The sequence below is a fragment of the Tupaia chinensis genome, unplaced genomic scaffold, assembly GCF_000334495.1.
Source record: "Tupaia chinensis unplaced genomic scaffold, TupChi_1.0 Scaffold000063_1, whole genome shotgun sequence".
NCBI lineage: Eukaryota > Metazoa > Chordata > Mammalia > Scandentia > Tupaiidae > Tupaia > Tupaia belangeri.
Window position 1 is genome coordinate 4,516,391 of NW_006159521.1, and position 10,585 is coordinate 4,526,975.

At 41.0% G+C, this 10,585-nt stretch overlaps 1 pseudogene; it reads right to left on the reverse strand.

Moving 5' to 3' along the window:
* Nucleotides 1–5,144: 5,144 nt before the first annotated feature.
* The window catches only part of LOC102490529 (alpha-enolase pseudogene), a 38,282-nt pseudogene continuing 32,841 nt past the window's right edge, over nt 5,145–10,585 (reverse strand).

Sequence of the window (10,585 nt, forward strand, 5' to 3'; positions counted from 1 at the left end):
GACTAGCCCAGCTCACCGATAGGCTATCCTCAGTCTTTTTTTTTTTTTCCTGAATGCTCATTTGAACCAGTGAAAATAAGCCAGGCCTTTGATAGATATGGCCACATCTGCGGAATAAGCCCAACCTGGGTATAGTGGTTTTCTCAGCTTCTGGAGTTACGGGGCTTCAGTTCACCTGTATCCTCTTTGTCCTCACACATCAATCAGTAACCTAATAAGAATGTTTACATGACTTTTAAGAAACATGTCTGGGGAGGCCAGCAGGTGGCATGGTGGTTAAGGCACTGGAGTCCTACCTGGCCATCTGCAGTTTAAGTCCTGAACCTGCTGAGTTGAAAATCACACCGTGTGTGCGTGTGCACACACACATACCCAAAATCCTGAGAGGAGAATGGCGGAGAAAGGATTGCAGTGTGGTCATCCCCCTGGAGGAGTGATTTCTCATTTTCCCTCTGTCTCTCCGGCAAGCGCACTTGCCCTATGGCAAAAACCTAAGAAAAGAAAGAAAAAAGAAAGGAAGGAAGGAAAGAAAAAGAAACTTGTCCCTGGAAAGGGGAAAAAAATGGAATAAAAGTTTTAAAAAATAAGGTATCACATCTAGAGTAACAAAAGTTAATATCAGAAGAAACAACTCTATGTTTAGTAACTAATTACACTGTTTCAAAAAAAAATCATTTATTTGACAGTAGGAACCTAAGGATAATTGTACAGAAGAAAGAAAAAACTAGATCTTTCAACCACAAATAATGGATGAATCTGTGAGTCACGGAGATAGAAAAACTGTGGTTCTAGGAGATTAGTCTATGGGAGGATAGTTCAGCCAGTGGTCGGAAGTACGGGAGGTAGGACAAAGTTCCTGTTGGCCAGATTTGGTGGAGTTTCAGCCTAATATGTCACAGTTCTGTTTGGAGATCTGGTTTATCTTTCTTTTTAAAAATAATTTCTTCATAAAGGTGAAGGGTGGAGGAGGCATCCCAACAGGGTGTTTTGCAATGATCCAGTCCCAGCTTCAGCCAGCCCCCACTACCAGCACACCCACACACACCCACAGTGCACAGGGAGGTCTCAGTGCATGAACCTGGGACCTTTCTGTGTGGATCTAGCACCACAGAATGTTATGTAACTACTATGCCACTGGTTGGCCCCCTAATTCGCCTTTTCTGTGTGGACAAAGCACTTACCAGCCAACCAGTCAGGGTTGATGTGAGATCCCAGCGCTCTGAATTTATGGTAGTTTCTTAAGTTTGATCCAAAGCAGCCTGGAAAGGGTGAGTTAGAGGATGAGTTTAAGCTACAGCCCTAATTAGGGTAAAAGGTCAAGCCAGAAAGCAACATTTTGCATTCAGATCCAAGGCCTTATGGAGAGTCCAGAACTGAAAACAAAAGATAAGGCAGAGGTCCAAGGTTGAAGAACCACAGAAACAGAGATTAGAGAAAGGAAGAAAACAAAGTGAATGTTTCCAAGAAAATGTTACGAGGGTGGCTGGGGTGCTCTCAGCATGTTTTAGCAATGAGCTGCCAGGTGGGCTAGGGAAGATGGTGGTCATCAAGGAATAGAAGAAGCCAAGGCAGAGCCCTGTACAAACAGCAGGGATCTTGGGAAGGCCATAGCAGCGGGTATGCAGCTTGACTGAGCTTCCTCTCTGGATAGTATTAGAATGAGTATTGACACTGTTTACTGGGATTATAGTTAAGGGTCTCTACAGTGGTAGAATCCTGGGACCAGAAGATGGTGTAATGGTTATGTCGCTGGACTTCCACATGGCCTATGCAGTTTGAGTACCCCACCAAACAGCTTAAAACTCACATTGGACACATGTGCATGTGTGACCAGAATCCCAAGAGGAGAATAGAGGAGAAGGGGTTGCAGTGTGGCCATCCCCCCCCTAGGGGGGGTGAGTTCTTCCTTTTTGTCTCTCTGTGTCTCTCCCATGAGCACATACACTCTATAGCAAAAATGTCTCTAAAATATAAATAAATAATAATGAAAAAGAATGGTAGAATTCTGTCCTGTTATCTACCCATTTACTCCAGTAAAAGAGCATAGTATATTGGGTATGAGCAGACTGCTTGGAGTCAATTCCTAGGTTCACTGTTAACTACCTCTGTGACCTTGAACAAGTTATCTAATCTCTATTCTTTATTTTCTTCATTTGTAAAAAGAAGACTGTTTTGGTCTTACCTTATGGGATTTTTATAACAATAACATTAATCCACATTAAGCACTGAGAACCATGCCTAGCAAGGATTAAGCACTCACTTAATGTTAGCAATTATTACTCTCTCTCAAGAGAGAAATACATAGGAAAAGTAATCAAATGTGAAACAAAGGACCTTTTTGCTTGTAGCCTGTAAAAGCACCTCAGAAGTGCAGCGTTTCATAGTACAGAGCTCTCGTAATGCTTTTAAGAACATATGGCTCGGGTTTAAAGTCTAAGGGGTCTTCCCCAGGCCTTCCAGTTTAAAATCTAAATCTTGGCTCTTACCAGTGCCTGACCTGACTCATTATTAAACACTGAAAGAAATGACCACGATGTTTAGAACTTGGTTTAAAAAAGAGGAGAACAAGTCCAGAATCTCCTCAATCACCAGCTACATTGAACAGAGGACAGCAAAATGGTGAGGGGAGCCTGGATTCGTAACACTGAATGACAACGCCCCCAGTGAATGTAGTCTGGTGAATGCCTCAAGATGCTACCCAGTCTTAATAGTAAAATGTTTTCCGACTTAGAGAGGGGTAGTTCAGAAAGTGAGAGTGGGGTGGACATAGGGAGTATAGGCAGGTTTCTGCCAAGAAAAGGAAGGCAGATAAATCTACTCCTGTAGATGGATGTCCAGACAACTGTGTAAAGCCACTGCCAGAATCCAGAAGCCAGTGAGTTTGAGCTTATTTTTAAAGCTCTGCTCTTTTCAAGATTGTCCTAAAAACTGGCTAGGATAAGAAGCAACTTGTCACAGGCAGGACTGACAAGGCAGTCTGGCAGTTGATGAGATCTTCACCCTTAACCGTTTCAGTTTATTTATTTACTTTTTTACCTTTTATTACCAGAGGGTATATGTACTTGATAAAGAAAGCAAGAAAGCAGCTCCTAGTAGGACCTGGTCAGGCCGTAATCCCCCTTCCTTCACTTTTGCCTCCCATTAGGACCTTGGGCATGCACGCACATGTACCGAGTATGTTTGTTGAGCTCCTGGGACCAGCCATTGAACTACAGTTGGCAATGTGAGGTCTGGTTCCTTTTGCATAGCACTTAACCATTGTATTACGAGGCTAGCCCCAGCTTTGTATGATTTCTAATGAAGAATATGCACACTTGGATTGACACTTTACTAATGATGAGTTGATATTTACACCATTTCACTTACATCTTTTAAAAAAGCTCTTTTAATACTGATCGGCTCAGTTACAGCAATTGAAGAGAAGTAAACAGTGGTTTCTTTCAGTGAGAGGTTCTGTGACACTGTGACAATTCCTCCCAGCCTTCAACACTGCTGCAAACTGATTTAAAACTTATGGTTCCTGATGACACTGAAGGCGATACCTTCAGCCTGAACTTATACAGAGAAACAGCATTTCCGTGGTATATACCCCAAGTGGAGTAGATAAGAATGTACAGTAGGAAACACATGGGAAATACTAAGACTTGTATAAAATTGGGTCAGCAGGTGGTGTAGGGGTTCAGGTGCCGGACTCCTACATGGTCAGCCATAGTTCAAGTCCTAGACCCAGTGGCTTGAAACTCAAGATGGATGCATGTGTGTGCATGCCCAAAATCCTAAAAGGAGAATGGAGAAGAGATTGTGGCATAGCCATCCTTCCTGGGGGTTGGGGAGTGGGTGATTTCTTGCTTTCTGTCTCTCTGTCTCTCTTTGGCAAACACATGCACCCTATAGCAAAAATCTCTCTCAAAAAAGAAAAACAGAGAGAGAGAGAGAGAGAGAGAGAGAGAATTGCATGAAATCCATGTGTAAGTGCATGATGGGATGGGAGTATCTACTTGAATGTACTGGTTGCAGTTGGAAGGTGTTGTTATCTGGAGACTCCAGTTTTCTTTTCTTTTTGATAGATTAGATTCCATAGAGAAGACCCTATAGAGAAATATTGTTGCTAAACCTTGCAGAGCAGTTTCCTATTCTTACCTCTCTTACCCTAAAATAGTCTTTTCTGATTGGTATGGACACATTTCATAGAATCACAGCATTTCAGCCCTGTAAGCAATTTCTTCACTCATTCCTTTTTGGATATGTTTTCCATCTAGAATCATGCTTGCTTTCCTTATAGTACATCCTTCAGATATCTCTTTAGCAAGGATCTATTGGGCCATTAGAAAAGTCATGACACATTTTTCATAGAAAAACAGAAAAACGCATCCTGACTTTTCAGACAACCCAATATTGTTGGTAAACTCCAACTTTGTCTGAAAATGTTTTTGTTTCATCTTCATTTTGGAAAGGTAGTTTTACTGTGTACAAGTTTACTGATAGTTTTTTTCCCCTCAGAATTTTGAAATTATTTTTGCTGTATTTTTTTTTTTTGGAGAAGTTTTTGCTATAGGGCGCATGCACTCGCCAGATAGACAGAGAGAGATAGAGAGATAGAAAGCAAGAAATCACACCCCAGAGGGGATGGCCACACTGCAATCCCTTCTCCTCCATTCTCCTCTTGGGATATTGGGCATGCATGCACACATGCCCGGCAGGAGCTTAAGCCTCCAGGTCCAGGACTCGAACTGCGGTCGACTACGTGGGAGTCCAGCGACAGACATTACGCTAACTGCTGGTCCCATATTTATGCTGTATTTTTATTTCCATGTTTCTATAAGGATTCTTTTTTATTTTTTTTAAGTGGGTCACTGAGGTTTTTTAGTTTTGCACATAAAACCACTGGGGATCTTGCTTATGGCCCTTTCAGAGATTACACTGGAGGTACACATGGCTCTAGACACTTGAAGTGAAACAAGGGGAAAAAAATAAAACAATGATTTGGGTCAATCACAGGCTAGGGTTTTTGGCTAGGTTCCAGAGTGGTCAAGCTTGGCTTCTGCAAAAATTCTAAGGAAGCAATATGAGCCCCACCAGGCTAGGAAAGGGGCAATAACTACTAGAGGCCCTGCAAGTATTGATTGAATATGTGCAGCCTGAAGTCAGAGTCTACTTAGCTGCCTAGTGACTGAATCCCTCATGGGATTTCTGAAATTCCTGCCAGCAGACGTGGCCTTGCTGCCCAGTTCATCTTCAGTTCTGAGGTGATGGTTGTACTTGGCCCAGCACTCAGATCAGCAAGGTGCACTGGTCTTGATCTGCTCAGTGCAGAGCCCCACCACCAGGTTGGTGATGAAGGTATCTTCATTCTCCCCAGAATGATGAAATACCATAACAACTCAGCCATTGAACTGGGCCAGCTTGCACATGTGAAGAGACTCTGTCACAGAGCCAATCTGGTTCACTTTGAGCAGGAGACAGTTGCATGGCTTATTGTTCATGGTCTTGGCAATGCTCTTTGGGCTGTGAGATGGTCCCCTACCACCTGGATTCCTGCAGTGGCTATGAACTTCTGCCATGTAGTCCAGTCATCCTGGCCAAAGGGGTCTTCAGTAGACACCACTGGGAAGTCCTTGATGGAGGACTTGAACAGGACAACCAGTTGGTCAGGTGTAATGTGCCTGCTGGAGGCATCAGGAGACTTAAAGTCCAGATCATACAGCCCAGAGCTAGAGAAATCGGAGGTAGCCATGTTCATACAGATGACAACCGCATCAGTGTTGCCAGCCTTCCCGATCATATTGTTCAGCAGCCCTAGGGCTTCTTTGTTCTTCAGGATGTTAGGAGCAAGCCCACTTTCATCACCTATGGCATCTTTCCCATATTTCTCCTTGATGACATTCCTCAGGTTGTAGTAAACTTCTGCTCCAATATGTATGGCCTCCCTGAAGTTGGCTGCACCTATGAGGAGGATCATGAACCCCTGCATGGCCAGCTTGTTGCCAGCATGAGAGCCACCATTGATTATGCTGAAGGCTGGAACTGGCGGATGACTTCAGAATTGACAGCCAAGTCAGTGACGTACCTGTACAGGGGCAGCCACTTCTCAACAGCTCCATCTTTTCATCAACATTCCCAGGTTGATGTTTACAGAAAACTTAGATTTGTTTTTAGTTCCATCCATTTTGATCACCAGTTCATCAATTTTCTCCTCTTCTACAACATTGAGTTTCTTGTTACCCAGGGCAGGCACAATAGCTTTATTAATGTGCTCAACAGCCTTTGAGACACCCTTTCCCATATAGCAAGTCTTGTCATTGTCCCGGAGTTCCAGGGTCTCATAGATTCCAGTTGAGTCACCACTGTACACAACAACTCTGAAGACACTTTTTGAGGTATGGAGATCAACTTCAATAATGGGGTTTCCATGAGAATTGAAGATCTTTCTAGCATAGATCTTGAGAATGTGTATGGTGAATGGGTCTTGCTGAACAGGAAAGAAGCAGAGGGTTCTGTGGACACAGAGAAGAGTGCTAAAATGGACACTATAAGGATTCTTATATGAGTCAGTTGTTATTTATTTGGAGGTAGTCTTTTTTTTTTTTTTTGAGAGGTTTTTGCTATAGGGTGCATGCGCTCACCAACCAGACAGAGAGAGACAGAGAGATAGAAAGTGAGAAATCACCCCCCAGGAGGGATGGCCATGTCACAATCCCTTCTCCTCCATTCTCCTCTCAGGATCTTGGGCACGCACGCACACGTGCCCGGCGTGAGTTTTAAGCCACTGTGTCTGGGACTTGAACCGCGGTCGACTACGTGGGAGTCTAGCAACATAGTCATTACGCTAACTGCTGGTCCCTTGGAGGTAGTCTTTTTAAAAACTGCTTTTGGTGTAATAGTTACATTGCTGAACTCCTATGTAGTCGACCACCATTTGAATCCCAGACCGAGCAGCTTAAATCTCACACTGGGCACATGTGTGTGCATGTGTGCCTAAAATCCCGAGAGAAAAATGAAAGAGAAGGGATTGTGGTATGGCCATATCCCCTGGGAAGTGATTTCTTGCCTTCTGTCTCTGTGTCTCTTTCTGTCTCTCTAGTGAGCACATGTACCCTACAGCAAAAAATCTCTCTCTTTAAAAAACAAAAACAAAACAAAACCTGCTTTTAATTATTTTTTTTAATTTTGCAGTTGTACAATTAAATATAGATGACTTTTCTGATTTTTACTTTTTTGTTTGTTTTTGAATCTTAGAATTTGTGATTTTCATCAATTTTTAAAATTCTTGGGTAAAGTCTCTTCACAATCTAAATGATGTATAGCTATTTAATGAATGAATAATAATAAAAATACATAAATAAAAAAGGAAAAAAATCTTCTTATTCAGATATTACTCTTCCTTACTTTCTCAGGTCTCTTCTGGAACTTGACTAGATGTTCTTTATACATTCTCTTTCATTCTTCTATGTGTCTTTAAATTACTCTATGGTATTTTTATCTTTTTCTCTAAATAGCAAACACATACCTCAGTCTGCAGTATATACTACCTTATTTATTTACTGCTATCTTCCAATTCACTAATTCTCTCTTTAACTCTGTTTATTCTGCTCTTCAATCCATCCATTAAGTTGTTAGTCTTAAGAATTATGTGATTTGGGAAGGGCATTTTGTATCCTAGTGGTTAAAGGATTCAATTTCACATGGCCAACCACAGTTCAAACCCTGTCCCTTGTGACTTGAAAAAAACACTAGCCATGTGTGCATGCATGCCCCAAATCCCAACAGGAGACAGAAATGAAGTATAAAAGATTTCAGTGTGACCACATCCCATTGAGGAATGTTTAATCCTTCTCTCTGTTTCTGGTGAGCATACATGTCCTCTGGTAAGTAAAAAATATTATTTTAGAAAGACATTACATGCTTTTTAAATTATTATTATTCCTAGAAATTATGTTTTTTCAAGATTGCCTGATTTTTTCCTCATGATATATTTTTTCCTTGACTGTATTTTCAATTTCCTCTTTTATTTATTTACACTTTGTTATGTTGTTGTTTTTAGAGAGATTTTTGCTATAGGGCGTGTATACTCACTGGAGAAAGAGAGAGACAGAAAGACAGAAAGCAAGAAATCAGTCCCCCAGGAGGCATGATCACACCACAATCCCTTCTCCTCCATTCTTCTCTTGGGATCTTCAATATGTAAGTACACGAGTTTTTAAGCCAGCAGGTCTAGGACTCGAACTGTAGTCAACTACATATGAGTCCATTAATGTAACCATTACACCATCGGCTGGTCCCTCTTTACACGTTTTAAACATACTAATTGTGCATTCTCTTTCTGAGGATTCCTCCTGATGTCCGTGGAAGTCTAAATCTTCTATTACGGTTTTGTCAACTCTGATTCATTTTCGTTCATCATGTTTATAATTTTGGCTTCTTAACTTTTTCTTACTTAGATTGCTGCCATGTGAATTCTGAAAAATGCACTTTGAAGGGATTCTTCACAGGAAAGAATTTTGTTTCTGCCATGCACTTGTCCTATGGCCACTGTAAATTAATATCGGAGACTTCCTCAATCATCTAGTATAGGAATAAGCACAAAACCCTTGAGAGACTTTTCCTCATAAGACTTTACATTCAGATTAACAAGTTTCTCCTCTTGCCAGCAGGTTAATATTTTTTAATTCACCCTTTCACTGCATTTATGCTCATTTTAAAGCTTTTTATTCTGTATAGGATAAATTTTATGTAAGATAATTTTCTTTAAAAGATCATTTCAATTCCATACCTCTCATAGTCCCAAGATTTGTCTCAGGTCCTCAAATGCAGATATTTAATTCCTCTAAGTCACAGAGACCATTGAAGGCCTTAAGAACAGTCAAAACCTTAATGTAAGTCTGTCATTCTGGCTTTCATTCCTTCTGTTTTTGGCCCCTAAGGATTTCCCTTTCTTTCTTGAAAACTTAGCCAAACCTTAAAAAGTCTCTGTTTCTTTTTTTTTTTTCTTTCTCTCTTTCTCTCTCTCTTTTTTTTTTCTTTCTGTGTCTCTAGGTGTTTTGGAGCAGATGGGTTTTTCCACATAATTAGTTTTTAGTAACTCCCTGATATAGATCTCAAGGTTAACCTAGATCAATCTTGTCTTTATAATAACACAACTTTTATTTGAAAGGACTGCAGAACCTCAGTACATTAGAATACATTAAGATTAATGCAGAACTTTGCTGGCTAGAGCTGAGAAGGTCCAAAACTCTGCCTGTTTGAAGTTTTCCCTATCCTTTATGGCAGTAGATAAGATATTGACTTGGGACCTGTACAACTAAATAGGGCACTCTTTGAAGAAAAGCCTAATGTTGGCCAAATCCCTGATTTCAAAATGGGAAAAAAAAATTCTTAAATTTGTAGTGCTTGCTTCGTTCAGACTTCTCTCTTTTTACTCCTTATACTAGGGCCATGCCTTGTACTGAGACAAGGAAAAATAATACAGTAGCATCTCTACTACTGAGACATTTGCTCCCCATATGTAAGTACATTTGGGATTTAAAAATAAACTAAAATTTGGGCCAGCAGGTGACATGGTGGTTAAGGTGCTGGACTCCCCCATAGCTGACCATGATTTGAGTCTCGGACCTGGTGACTTGAGAATCATACCGGATGTGGGTGTGTGCAGGTCCAAACTCCCAAGAGGAGAATGGGGGAGAAGGGATTGTGGTGTAGCCATCACCCCCCGGGGAGCGATTTCTCACTTTCTCTCACACTGTCTCTATCTCTGTCCAGTGAGTGCATGCACCCTATGGCAAAAACCTAAAAAAATAAAAAGAAGACTCAAGTTAATGTATTTGTATGATTCTCTTTTGTTGAAATCTAAAGTTACCTTGGTTTCTGAAATAGCTATGCTCATGAAACATAATATGACGTAAACAAATGCTACTGTCCCTCTTTTATTGTAATATCCAAGCTGTGTTGTCCGCAGGACTCAAAATTACCTTGAAGAATGTGGAAAATCTATAGTAAGTATATATTAATTGAAAAAAAAACCCTTTAATAAAATATCGTATCTTAATAAAATATTAGGCAAAAATAATGGAACATTGTAAATTAGATTGTAAATGAGATATAGAAGAAAGAAGACTCATTTCATTAATCAAGTACTCCAGGCTTTAAAAAATCATGTTTATTACCTTCACAAGCCCATCTCATTCAAAGACAGCTGCATGGAACATGGCTTCACGATAGTTCTTTCTCTGAGAGGTGCTGGTTTGCACTTTCCCCAGGTGTCTCACAAGGACAGATGAAAATATTGTGGAGTGAAAAGCTGGGCACAGACATTTCATCTTTAACAGGGACGGGCAGGTGCTGGCCCTCTGTAACTAAGAACTCTGTCAGTGTGAAGGTCCTACTCTCTCTATTCTAGCCACAATTGCAGGCCTGCGTCCTTCATCTTTCAGAAGTCAGAGCCAGAGAAAAAAGGTGTGTGAGTGGAAAGGTTAGAAAACTGGGATTGGGTGGAATGACCACCTACCTTTGAGGTTTGTTTGCTTCCTCAGCAGGACAGTGACAGTAAAGGCAAAAGGTGAAAGCGAGGCAGAAAAGAAGGAAGGGAAAG